This window comes from Saccopteryx leptura, chromosome 3 (assembly GCF_036850995.1).
Source record: "Saccopteryx leptura isolate mSacLep1 chromosome 3, mSacLep1_pri_phased_curated, whole genome shotgun sequence".
NCBI lineage: Eukaryota > Metazoa > Chordata > Mammalia > Chiroptera > Emballonuridae > Saccopteryx > Saccopteryx leptura.
In genome coordinates, this window is record NC_089505.1 from 128,448,499 (window position 1) to 128,462,510 (window position 14,012).

The window sequence follows — 14,012 nt, forward strand, 5'->3', positions numbered from 1 at the left end:
ATTGTGGGGGAAGCCAGTTGCCATGACTGCCCTACAACCGCCATGCTGTGAGGAAGCGCAAGCTCATTTACATGGAGAGATCTCATGGAGAAGTCCTGAGACTAAATAAAGAGAGGGGTGCTCAGCCATCCCCCAGCTGCTCAGCCCTCTGCTGTCCCATCTTCACCTGCTGTCTGACAGTGGGACTCTGAGCCAGAGGCACCCATCTGTCCCCTTTCCAAATTCCTTATTCACAGAAATTGTGGGAGGAAAGAAAATGATGGTTGTTATTTTAAGCCATGAGGTTGGATATGATTTGTTACACAGTAGTAGATATTCCAGACAGGTTTACATTTACTTTATTATCAGTTTTCCCTAATAAATGACAGTTAGTTTTTATTTTTAGCTCTTTTCCCAGCATTTAGCCTGGAACATACTATGCTCCACAAATGTTTGTTGTATAAATGAATGAAAGTAAACAGATCAGATCAGCAAGGGGTTGGGAAAGCAAAGGGGTTGTGGGAGCCCTGAGGAGGTTCCTAATTCGGCCTGGGAGATCCAGGAAGGCTTCCCAGGGCAGTGATGCTGAGCAGGGCTAGACCCACAAGAGCTTGTCTCTGGGTGCTTCTTGTTTGTTCTTGGTCCAAGTGAGGTTTCCTGGCTTTGATGTGTGTCCAGTGGGCCCATCCCCATGTCCATGTTGCAGTTTTCTCTTCCCTCTCCCTGTTTCAGCTCTCTTTTCTCCCTATCTTGCTGGGCCTGCAGGCTCACTCCTCCTGCCTCCTCTGACTCTGGGTTTGGCTGGAGAAAATTAAGTCAATGGGGAGGGAGTTGACAAATAGACCGTCTGGTAATTGAATTTTTTTCTCTTTAGCCCTCTCTCCACCCCCCAGAGAGCAGAAAGAATTAGCTCTCTGACAGTGGTTTTCCCTACTAAAGAGCTCTGGTGTTGCACCCCTTCTCTGCCTAGACCAGCAAGGGGGGGGGCAAGAAGAAACCTTAGATTCTCTAAGAAAAACCTTGTACGAGGAGGAAACTGAGGCCCAGGGAGGGGAGGGATTCACTGCAGGTGCTAAGAGGGTTAGCATCTGAGCCAGGACTAGAAGGGAAAGGCCAAGGGGCCAGCCCTTGCACTGCCCCAGGAAGGTGGGGAACAGGCTTCGGTGTGTAGCAGGGACACAGGAGTGGCTGGGGCTCCTGGGGTCCTGGCAGGAGGGAACCCCTTTACTGTCAGTTGGGGCTTCGTTGGCTGGGGGCAGGGTAGAGTTGGTAGGCTGATCAGCCTCCTGGGCACCCGAGATGTGAGCCTTGCTCTGCAGGTCCAGGCGAACCTGTAGGACTTAGCCCCCCGAGTCTCTTTTCATGTACAGTACTCTCTAGAGACAGAGGTGGAGTCGCAGGCTGGTAGTGACCTAAGGTAGAGGATTGGCAGGACTGAAAATAACCATGCTGCATGCTCTAAATCCCACTGTTCTGAACAGTGGTATGGCCCACATCTCACGGGCTGTGGTGAGTTGCAGAGGGCACCAGCTCGCCAGCCCACCATTAGCAGCGTCTGTTATTGCCTCACTGGCCTGACCTGTGGTGGCGCAGTGGATAAAGCCTCGACCTGGAAATGCTGAGGTCGCCAGTTCAAAACCCTGGGCCTGCCTGGTCAAGGCACATATGGGAGTTGATGCTTCCAGCTCCTCCCCTCCTTCTCTCTCTCCCTCTCCTCTCTAAAAAATGAATAAATAAAAAAAAAAAAATGTCTGTTATTGCCTCACTGCGGTGAAGGCACTGGGGCTCCCAGGAGGCCCTCATGCTAGGTCACAAGTTAGCAAGTGGCAGCACCAGGATTCAAACCCTGGGCTGTCTGAGCTCCCAAGCCCTCTCCTCAGGCTTCTTGGTACCATGGAGGAGGTGGCTATGAGGTGGGGTTGCAAGCCTGGCTCCTTGCGGTTAGGGTGCAAGCCTGGTCCTGTGGGGTGGGGCTGCAAGCTTGGCTCCACAGGGTAGGAGGGCTGGTGGATCCACTGGTGTCCTGAGCTCCTGGCTCCCTCCAGCCCCAGTAGGGGTGGGCACCGAGGCCCCTCCTTACAGACCAGCATGGCTATAGGTTCCAGGAACACTTCATTTATTAAGCTAATGTTTTAGAATGTTTTCCCCATCCTATAAGGAGCTGTTTCCACCAGGGGGCTTCTGGCAACTCCAGGAGGGAAGCAGGGCTGGCTGGCAGCTGTCTGTGGGTGGTCGGGGTGTCTGGCTGCCCAGGGAGAAGTGAGGTTGGAAAGTTTGGGTTAAAAATCACCCCCTGGTGTGAGGGGGTGGCTGCTGAGGAGAGAGGGGAGGCTGGTCCCGTGCAGGCAGCTTGGGAGAGATTCCACATTTCTTTCTGTGCCATCTTGGCCCAGCTTCCCATTAACCCCAGGGGCCTGAGAGGGAGGATTCTGGCCGAGTTCCAGCCCAGCCCACCTCACCCCACCCCACCCAAGCTCTGAGCTCAGCCTGCCTACTCTCTGCTTCTTATCCCTCAGAGCTGGCATATCTGTGGCTTGATGTGACGTTATATCCTTTGCATATAGGTTTAAATCCCAGCTCAGCCACCTTCTAACTCTGCAACCTGGGTGGAGTGGGCAACCCTTGACCTCTCTAGGCCTCAGTTTCCCGTTGTAAGAAGCCATCTTTGTGGAGTTGTCCTGAGAATCAGCGGTAATGCACGTGGAGCTCTGTACAGTGATAAACTGTCTTGATCTTGGGGCAGACCTACTGGACAACGTAACTCCGGCCCAGCCCTTGCCACCTGGGTATCGCTGGCCTGCTCAGAGGCTTTGCTTTCTTTACATGGAACAAAGACAGTGTTTGGTATTTTGACTTTAAAAAACCCAATTCATCTTTTTCCTCACCAAACTCACATCCCTGAGAGCCTGGACTCTGTGCCGGATGGGGTGACCTGCTTAGTAGTAAAACTGTCTTACTGGATGCTCATTCTTTGAGTTTTTAGTACATTGCTATTTTTCCTTGGCATGTGCCTGGCACCTGGAAGGCATTCTTTAATGGGTACCTGTCTCTGCCCTTCACATCCAGGATGATGCTGTCCCACTGGCCCCATCCCCTAGGAGGGAAAAAGGGACAACTAGTGTGGGTCTCTGGAGATTGATAGCCCCTGACATGCTGTGAGCAAACCCGACTCACCTTCCCTAGGAACCAGTACCCCATTTCACAGAGCAGGACGGGAATAACTCGCCAGTTACCTGGGACATAAATGGCAGAGCAAAGACCGAAACCCGGTCTGCTGACTCCTAAGCCAGTGCTCCTTCCTCCCCTCACTAGGTAGGGGTCACTGAGGGAGCCTCCTGGTCTTTGACAGTCCTCAGGACAAAGGTGAGTTCTCTCAGCTTCTTTCTGTGCAGCAGGTTAGTCTTTTTTTGTGCAGCAGGGTAAACTGGAAGTTTGTGGACCTTTTTTAGGAAGGGGTAAGTTTGGAGGAAGAGAGGCTTGGAGGGGCCTGGCCCATTGGCTTACCTGAACCTGTTGTCTTGGTTTTTGCTCCTCACTGATCCCTGCATCCCTCGAAGAGAACCGAGTCACCCCAGAACATGAAAGGGCATTGGGATGGACTGAAGGTTAAAGCAGAGATGGATGAGGACATTTCTGTTCACGCTTTATAGCAAAGAACCTAACAGAATCTGTAAGGGAGGTTCTGTCCTCCCATGACCTTGCTCGGCTGTCTGCCCTAGGGCCTCCCCCTCTCTTGCACTCTCACACACCACTGTACCCCACCTTGGTGGCATCTCTGTCCCCTCCCTCCCTTTACCAGCCTTTGCACATGCTGTTCCCTCCTTGATGGCATCTCTGCACATGGCTGGTGCCTTTGAACGTTTAGTTCTCTCTCGGTCACCTCTTCAGACAGGCCTTCCCTGACAACCTGACTCTGAGAAGCCCGCCAGCCACCCGCTTCACCTCCCTGGCTTCTGTGGTCTTCACACTGTCATCTGAAAGGACCTTGTTTCTTGCCTGTTCCCCTCTAGAATGGAAGCTCTGTGAGAACAGGGACTTGGACCGCCTTGTGCCTAGAATGCCACCAGCAACACAGTGGCGAACAGTCTACTTTAAGTTCCTTTCTTCTCAGAGTCACCTGTGCCGCAGCTCCGGGTTTCAAATTTACAGACCCAAATTTACCTCAGGACTCCAGTTAACAGGGACTTTATGTCCATAGCAGCCATTTTGCTAACTTGTTGATGCTTGCCATTAACAGGCACTTCTACGTGCTTTCTACGTATAATGGGCTCAGTCCTCACAATAACCTGTTGAGACAGTTCTATTATTATCAGCATACCCCTTTTACAGATGAGGACACTGAGGCCAGAGATCACTTGTCCAGGCAGTAAGTGGCAGGGCTAACTGAATGGTTGGTTCTCTGGAATTCCGACTCCAGACTACTTCTAGAAGCAGCGTGATGCTCTCACCTGCCTCTCAGAAGGTAGCCTCCTTACCACCGTGTGGAATGTGGACAAGCCCTTGGAACTTGTACCCCCACATCCCTACTCCTGAAGTGGCTCCTCAGAGCATTTCTTCCAAACACATATGATATTTGTGTTCCAAATCATACATGTGAAGGGGAGCAGAATAGGTCATTCCAAAACATGCTGATTTGGTGTGTGGACTATTTTGAGCTGAAGGCTATCAAGACCCAGCAGAGTTAAGAAAAACTTTTACTTCTCCTATAATTACCTAAAAGAATTTAGGCCTGACCTGTGGTGGTACAGTGGATAAAGCGTCGACCTGGAACGCTGAGGTTGCCAGTTTGAAACCCCGAGCTTGCCTGGTAGAGGCACTTATGGGAGTTGATGCTTCCTGCTCCTCCCCCCTTCTCTCTCTCTCTCTCTCTTTCTAAAATGAATAAATAAAAATCTTAAAAAAAAATTTAGAAAGAGAGGTCTGGCCCAGAAAGAGAGCTATTCCTAGAGATAACTTTGATCTGAATGACCTATCTATATAGCACCGCAAATATCTAATCACCAAACATCTATGATTCTTATTGTCCTGTGTATCATCACCGCCTGCCTCTTTGAAGTCCCAAAGCCCTATCCCACTCCTTAGCTCAGAATGGTATATAAGCCTCATGTTCAACTTGTGCTTGGATCTCATGTCTTTGGGTATATATGAAATTAAACTTGTTTTCTCTTATTAACTTGTCTTTTGTCAATTTGATGATCAAACCAACCAAAAGAACCTAAAAGTAAAGGAAAAATTTTCCTCTCCTACACGTGTTTGGATTGGCAAAGTTTCCTCCATCGTTTTACACATCATACAGAAAGCAGTGTAAGAAAGACAGGAGATGGGAGCCTGTCCTGGACCCCAGGGGAACTGGGTCTGGAATCTTTTTGTCTCTCTGTGCCCTTCTTATTTCCCCTTCTCGTGCTTGTCCCTTCATTTGTCCTCTCTGGGTTAAAGTGGACAATAACCTCCCCATGACTCCTGAGCCCGTATACACCCTTCAGTTCCACATCTGGGAAGGCCACACCAGGGGAAGAGGAAAAAAACTAATTGGCTGAGTTTGGACCAGGTAGGTCCAGCTGAGAGGCCCAGTCACCTGTAAAGTACAAACATGGCACTATGGCCTTGGTCTACATGGAGGGGTGTAGTGTTCAAAAGGAGATGGTGGTGGGGAGTTGTGCAGGTAGTGGTAAAAGTGCCTGCTATGGTCATGAAGACCCTTGAACACTAAACTAAGGAACCTATCCCCCAGGTGATCAGGGTTTTATGCCAAGAACTAGCAGAATCCGACTCGCTGTTTAGAAGGATTGCTTTGAGTGCTGGAGGGTGGAGGCAGGCTGCCGGGGGACCTGTGAGGAGGCCATTACTCCTGTGTGAGGTGGTGAGGGCCGGGATGGGGCACAGGGTCACCTGAGAAAGAAGCGGTGGCTCATGCTGCATTCTTCTCTGGGCCACTTGAATTTCCTTCTTCCTGAGCCAGCTCTGAGACTCATTAATTGATTCTGAGCACTTAGTCGAAGCCAGGCCCTGTGCTGGGTGCTGAGGCCCTGCCCTTCGAAGCTCCCTGCTGTGATGTGAGAGGGACAGGACATGGACACATACCTCAGTGACACTGCGAAATTGATGTGTGAGAACGGAGGGCCAAATGAAGGGCTATGGGAGACCCAGGAGTTACTTGGGGAGTTGGGGGTGGAGCATGTGGGGTGGAAGTGAGAATCTTTTTTTTTTATATATACATATATATAATATTTATTTTTTAATTTTAGAGGGAGAGGAAGGACGGGAGAGAGAGACAGACAGGAACATCAATTGGTTCCTGTATGTGCCCTGACTGGGGATTGAACTGGCAACCTCTGCGCTTCGGGACCATGCTCCAACCAACTGAGCTATCCCGCAAAGGTGGGAGTGAGGATCTTGGTGACCCTTCTCACACCTTTTTTCAGTAAAGTTAGCACTTGGTACAGGACTGGAAGACCAGGTAGGAATTGAATGCACGGAGCTGTGGGTGGAGGGGACAGAGTGGGCAAGGGCATGGAGTTGGAAAGTACACGACATGGCTGGGGACAGCAGGCAGTTCTATTGGTGGGATGTGTGGAGCTGAGTAATGGGAGATGAAACCAGAGTACAGCAGGAAGCTGCCTTTCTGGGCATTCCCTCGTGGAGCACTTTAAATGCCCATCTAAAGAGTTTAGACTTCATGCTGTGGCCATAGGGAGCCACTGGCTGTGCAGATAGTGCTGTGGTCAGTGTTTCCCTTCAGGACTAACAGTTAGGTTCCATACTTCAATGTAGGGGGAAAGCACTTAGGCCTTCAGAGAGCCCGGGCCTGGGAGGCATGCTGCTGCCTTGAAAACCCCACTGAAATGCCCATTTCCATATCCCAGGGCCTTTGCGAGCTCAGTAGGGTAGTCGGTGAGGCCAGGGGAGGTGTGTGCAGGCATGGGGTGGCAGTGGCAGCCACGACATGACTGAGGGCCTGCAGAAGCTGCTGATGACTGGAAGGTAATTAACAATTGTAATCACTCCTGTCATGACATCATTAAACTCCGATTGCACTGGCCAGGCAGCTGATGGATGGGCCTGGGAGTCACAGCTCGCTAGGGAGGCAGGATCATTTGTCAACAGGCGGAAGGTCAGCAGTGGGGACCCAGATCTTTACACATGAGGTGCTCTGGGTCCTAAGGTGCTGCCTGCCATCGTGGTCCAGGTCATAGCAGGTGAGTCTCAGCCCGGACCCGACAGGTCTAGACTCTGTAGCATTTGACAATAGATCTGAGCTGGAAGGTCTTGAGAAATCATTCAGGGGAGATGCCCAGAAGGAGGATGGAAGCAGAGGTTGTGGGCTCCAGGCACGCCCCTCCTTGTTTCAAACCTCCATTTTCTCTCTGAATGGAAATGTTCTCATTGTTGATTATGCATGATTATTGAGATAGAAATCCAAACTATACAGGGTGGGGCAAAAGTAGGTTTACAGTTGTGAGTAGGCCAAACAGTATTATTTGCATTATTATTAATTATTGTATTACCATATTTTCCATAGAAATAACTGTAAAGCTACTTTCCCCCCCACCCTGTATGGAAGAAGCATAAGTCCTCTGTGACCCCATTCCCTGCATGTAATCATTGTTAAGAGTTTGGCTTATGTTCTCCAGTTCCCAAGGCCCCTGGCGCCACCACCCGGGTTCCTGCCAAGATTCTTCCTGTGCTGTGAGCTATCCTGGTGACCTCCCAAGAAACCCTCTTTTTGGCTTAAAAATAGTTTGATGCTTTTCCTTTCAGGCGTGGTCAAACTTAAGGCATAGGACACCCCCCCACCCCCCCACCTCCACATCCCCACTCCCCACCCTGGGCTGGTTCCTAGGATGGCCCGCCACTTTCATTCAATAAGCTTGGGAACAAGCTGTAATGTTCCAGCTTCTGCTGATTCTTTGTTGCCAAAAGCAGAGGCTGGACTAGAAGTCTGTGTTTAGCCAGGCTCTCTGTATTTACTGAAGCTGGCTGGAGGTCTGGGGCAGGGGGTGGAGAGGAAGAGCTAAGAGCTTGAAAAAGCAACAGCAGTCGGGGGAAGAGGGCGCTGTGCACAGGCTGGGCCGAGGGGTGCAGAACAGGCACCGGTGGGTGGGCATGGGCTGCTGGAGCCTCTCCTCTTGTCTACGGTTCCCCTTGTCTGCTGTAGCTGAGATGTGTTGGAATGATGGAGGCTCAAGGCACAGGACATTTCTAACCCCACACCCTTTTCTCACTCCCGTGCCTGGGCTGGTTCCTAGGATGGCCTTTCTGTCCTCTTCTCTCTTCTTGCTTGTTCCCCATGGGAGGAGGGGTGACACATCTGACTGATAAAAGTGCAGGGATCCTGACATCCTTGGGGCAGGTCAGCCTGGGGCAGAATCGCCACTTTAAAATGCAGTGTATTTGGAGATAGGAAGTGCTCAATCATTTGATAATGCATATCAAATTAAACCCAAAACTAAGAGGCATAAAACAATCTTGTATTCTGCTTAGAGATTCTGTGGATCACACATTCAGGAAACTTCTGGCTGGGTAGTTCTTGCTTGGTTTCTCATTATGTGAAGTGCAGGCAACCTCTGGGGTTGATTCTCTCTCTCTCTCTCTCTCTCTCTCTCTCTCTCTCTCAGTGCTGTTGGGATAAGGGGACTGTCATCCTACAGAGTCTGACAACAACTGGTGGAGGTAGAGCCCCCCTGCCCCCCATTCTTCAATCTCACCTCGCCAGCAATAAAGCTGAGTTTTATCCTCTTCTCCTTTTGGGGCTTCTAACCCCCATAGGGCAGGAAAAATATGTAGGCATGATGAGGGTTTTCGACAGGAAGCTAGTTTTTGAGATGTGGAATGTGTCTGATTTTTAGAGGCATGGGAAGGGAGCACCCTGCAGCCAATTCCACTACCCTTTCTCTCCCTCAACAAGTGGCCCAAAAATTCCCCCACCACTCAGAACACAAACCTGGTGGAGAATAAAATGCCTTTGGTTTAGGAGGTGGCAGGGACTGAGGAATTCACCAGACTCACAAGGGGCTGTGGGACAGCAGCGACTCAGTGGGTAACAGGGAAGGAGGGAAGGCCTGGATTTCAGGAGGGGGTTGAAAGCCAGACAGGAGAAGAAGAGCCTTTTAAAAAAGCATAATACTAGAAGAAGATTTGAAAATTATGGATCAATTGAACCCCTCAAGCTTCCCCTCCCTGATTTTACCAGAGGAATAGGGAAGAGTACCTTTAGTGCTTCTCCCTATGCAGATCTGAGACAGGAGTCCAAGCCAAGCCTGTGGGAGAGGTGATCCCAGGAAGCAGGGAAAGCAATGAGGAGTGAGACGGGGCAGGAAAGGCAGCCGGTGAAGGGTGTGTTTATCAAGCCAGTTACTCCTGTGGCCAACTGAGCAGAACAGCCTCCACCTTGTCATGCCACCGTGGGGACAGGGAGCTGGCGTCTGTCCTCCAACTCCCATTGGCAGTTGGCGGGGCCACTCCCGGGTCTTCCTGACCTGCCCCTCACCATACCTGGGCAGAGGAAAGCCTGGGGAGAGTTGAGTGTCAGGCTTTTGGCTTTTTCCTGGCGTGAGCACAAAGGGATATGGGTGGGGCTGTGGTGCCAATGTAGACAAAGCAGGCTGGTTTTCACAGAGTCCCTAGGCTTAGAGGCCTTTCCCAGGAAGTCAGGAGGCCCTGCAGGCCCAGACGGCTGCTTGGTGAACAGTAAAATCTGAGGAAGGTGGTTATTTCTAGATTGAATGCCTAGAGAGTGCTTCTGGATACTTGTTTTAGGGAAAAGGCTCAAGGTAGAAGTTAAGAGGAATTGGTTCAAACTCAGACTCAATCCCTTATTCACTATATAATTCTTATTACCTCCTTTCTCAGCCTCAGTTTCCTTAGCTGCAAAATGGGGTTGATGCTCCCTACTCAGCCTGCCTTGAATGCTTAGAAGAACACTGTAGTGGGTATCAGTAGCTTGCCTTCCTGTCCTCTGTCCATTCCCTATTCTTCTAACAACATTTGGGGACCCCACTTCTCAGTCCAAATGGTTTCCATGAGACTCCACCCCTGGATCCAGCCAATCTGAGCATGGCATTCCCTGGCCATGCTGATTGGTTCAGAGGTGAGCATGTGCCGCGAGCCCATTCCACTAGAGTGAATCCCAGTCCTTCTGTAGCTCTTGGAAAACTCCTCTTGCCTGGTGGCCTTGAATTTGAAAGGAAGAGAAGCCTATCACTAGGTAGAACCTTGAAATGAGGCCAAAGCATGGAGAGCATAAGAATAAGAGACAGAGAAAGGCAGGTCCTAATGACTGCTTAAGTCCCTGAATCAGCCTGTGCCTGACGCTGCCTAGTACCCCTCGATTTCTCAGTTATGTGAACCAACACATTCCCTCTGCAGAAACTTGTTTATGTTGGATTTTATGTCACTTGCAACAGAAAGATTTTTTAACTGATGAAAGTACAGGACATCATATTGATATGAGCTAGGGGTTGAGTGGCAAGTTTGTTTTTTGTTCTGTTTTGTTTTGGCTTAAAGTAGTGTTTGAGACCATCCGGTTCTAGACCAGAGGAACGCTCTGGAGTGTTTGTTGAGTATGTGAATAAATGAGTCCCCTAACTGTGGTCCCCTATTATCACTTTGATAAATGGGCATGAGGAGGAAGTGAAAGGAGAGGCTGTAAGGGGGGTGTCAGAGAATATTCTCCCCCCCATAAAATTGGAGAAACTTCCATTCTTGTTTTGGGGAGTAGGCCAAATCCTGAAGTCAGTATGGTGATGGAGAAGGGTATGATAACCCAGGATGGGATCCCGAAGAGAAAGGCTGAGAGAGGAAGCCAGAGTCCCTTACAGGGAGTTTGAGGATTCATCTTAGGCTTTGGAGCCCAACCTGTCTCGAGGGCAGAAAGAAAGAGGAAGCATGGAACACTGGAAAGCTTGGGCTCTTGATCCTGGCAGTTCACATGCTTGTTTTTCTGGTGACAGCCTGTCTCGCAGTGTCTACCGCATCTGTCTGTGAGCTCAGATCTAACTCACCCTGCATCTGAGAGCTGTGCCTAGCAGAGGCGGCATCAGAGAGGACTCATGGGATGAAGCTGTGGCCGATCCCTTTCCCAGTGAAAATGACATTTGTGATGGAGTCTCAAGTCTGTGTCTCCCTCTCCTCACATCAGTCCTCTTTCTTATTAATGTTCAGTTTTCTTCTCATCCTTATGGCACAAGCCTGCAAGCAGCTCATTTTCACTCCTTAAGCAGTTGGTCCCCCCCAAAGAGGCTATTTCCCCAAAAGCCCAACTGCAAGCAGATAAAAGCCCAAACAATGTGGCCTTGGGCAAGAGTCTTGGTTTCTCTGATGCTCAGTTTCCTGATCTGTAAAATGAATATAATTCGTTCTTTGCGGGCTAGATGAAGGTTAAGTGAAGTAATGTATGTGGAAGGGCTAAGCACATTTCTTGGCACAAAGCTGGTTGCAAGAGAAGAGGATTCTCTTTGTCCAGACTCCACCTACGGGAGAACTTGGTTAAGAAAATTTCTGTGACTTGACTTTGGGTGATGAACATACAATACAATACACAGATGACATATTATAGAACTGTACACTTGAGGCCCTGGCCGGTTGGCTCAGCGGTAGAGCGTTGGCCTGGCGTGTGGGGGACCCGGGTTCGATTCCCGGCCAGGGCACATAGGAGAAGCGCCCATTTGCTTCTCCACCCCCCCCCCCTTCCTCTCTGTCTCTCTCTTCCCCTCCCGCAGCCAGGGCTCCATTGGAGCAAGGATGGCCCGGGCGCTGGGGATGGCTCCTTGGCCTCTGCCCCAGGCGCTAGAGTGGCTCTGGTTGCGGCAGAGCGACGCCCCGGAGGGGCAGAGCATCGCCCCCTGGTGGGCAAAGCGTCGCCCCTGGTGGGCGTGCCGGGTGGATCCCGGTCGGGCGCATGCGGGAGTCTGTCTGACTGTCTCTCCCCGTTTCCAGCTTCGGAGGAGTACAAAAAAAAAAAAAAAAAAAAAAAAGAACTGTACACTTGAAACTTATATAATTTTATTAATCAAAGTTACCACAATAAATTCAATAAAAATTAAAAAGAAAAAGAAATGATAGCCAGTATCCACCTTAGGTATGGTCATGATCAGGGAGCAGTTTCACCTTGAGCTTGAAGTATAGCCCTTGTCATTTCTTTTCAGATCGATTTCTCCACCCCCATGTTAAATACCCAGTCAGAAATACCATTTTTTGTTTATTTTATTGCTTTGAGAGAGAGAGAGAGAGAGAGAGAGAGAGAGAGAGAGGGAGAGGGAGAGAGGCACATCAAGCTGTCCCTGTACACGCCCTGACCGGGGATTGAAACAGCAACCTCTGTGTTTCAGGACAAAGCTTCACCCAGTTGAGCTCTCTGACCAGGGTAAACACCCTTCTTTTGAAGAACATCTACAATAAAAGCTTAACTTAGTCATTGAAAAACATTTTTTTCCTGTGGATTGATTCCACATAACCCTATGTGTCTGCATATGTGTATGTAGGTCTGTGTGTGTTCGCGTGGCTATGTTTGCGAGCACCTGAGTGTGGGTGTGTGTAAACAGAAATGTGTGTATATGTATATGTGCTTGTCTGTGCCTGTACATGCGTGTGTTTTCCCAGCACCGTGAGTGGAAAGCTGTAATTCTGCTTTATGGCAGTGACACAGCTCGTTCCCACAGCCGTTAAGCTGCCTCTCTTCACTCGTCTGGGGGGTGGGGAGGAGCTGCAGCCACCAAGCCTTCCCTGTCCCCTGTCCCTGCGTGCTGCATGAGCACCCAGCCACCCCCCTTCCCTTACCATATGCCTGTCTTTTACAGTTCTTTGGTGCGTGGTGCTCATCGAGTGGCTAATTAGCTAAATGAATTAATTGACATCCATACATGTAATTAGCAAATGGTTATAAGAGGCTATTCTCCTTGGGATGTCTAAAATTTCTAGGGGTCAGATACTGCGGGATGTTTTAGGGAGTAAATGAGAATGGGCAATGTGAGTGCCAAGGACCTGCCTGGGGGGCTCTGAGAGCTCAATGGCCTGGCTGCGGGGAGGGGTGGCAGCAGGAAGGGAGGGGGTGCCTGGGTGCCTGGTAGGGGAAGCCCACTCTAACACACTGGGAGTCTGGAAGCCTGGGTTCTGGCTGTATTCATGCAGGTTTCTGTGACATTGGGTAAGTCCCCTCCCCTCTCTGGGACACGGTCTCCACTTCTAGGAGGGATGGATGGAACCAGCTGGTCTCAGGATTCTCCCACCTTTGGCATCTTCCTTACTTTAAGCCAAACTTCCTAACAACGAAGAGGGCAAAAATGGGGTGAGGTACCTACTTTGTTTCAGAGTATGGCATCACTGTACTCTTTCATACCTGCAGGGTTTGCTACAAACTGTGCCCTCTGCCCCAAGTGCCCTTGTCCACCAGTTGCCTTTAAAGTCATCCAGGGGGCAGGGTTTCTGAATGATGCCTGGAGCTTTCTCTTCCTGGAGAAGTGAACTGGAAAAATGAAAACATGGGACCTACTGTCCCCCCCCCCCCCCGCCAACATAAATGGTGGGACCTGAGCATGGTAATTATAGTAAACACTGTTATTCTGAAAGGGACAAACAGTAGTCGAGAGTGGCTCTTAGCGATCCTGAAATTCCATTAGGCAGACAATTTTAGGACCCCTTCCATGGAGATGGAAAATATTCTTTGAGTAATAGCTCCTTTATGCATTGTTCTCTGTGACCTCCGCAGGGCTCTGTAGGAGGTCCTCCTTTTCCATCAGCCTCCTTGGCCACATCTCAAGAGAATGTTGGGGAATATACCCAAATTGGGGATTGAGGCATTTCTCAGTCATTTTCCCAAAGATGGCTAGGGACCCAAGGGCCATTTTATTACTTGAGCAGTTACAGTTTCTCAGCTCAAGTGGATAGTTCTTTTGAGACTAGAACTCTCTTGAAAACTTAGTTAACTTTTTATCTGTTTCTGGTCAGTTCCATATGTCAATAAGCCACACCCACAATTTTTTTCTAAACATAGAACATGAAGATTTGCCATATTTTATATTTCTTTGTTTTCTCACCTC

At 49.8% G+C, this 14,012-nt stretch overlaps 1 long non-coding RNA gene across 1 annotated transcript; it reads right to left on the reverse strand.

The window, feature by feature from the left end:
- Nucleotides 1-331: 331 nt before the first annotated feature.
- Nucleotides 332-9,331, reverse strand: LOC136400172 (uncharacterized). Its single transcript, XR_010750261.1, has 4 exons — nucleotides 9,188-9,331; nucleotides 3,213-3,419; nucleotides 3,023-3,073; nucleotides 332-780 (listed from the first exon to the last, which is right to left on the reverse strand). It is a non-coding gene; the product is annotated as an uncharacterized lncRNA (long non-coding RNA).
- Between the last annotated feature and the right edge of the window lie 4,681 nt (nucleotides 9,332-14,012).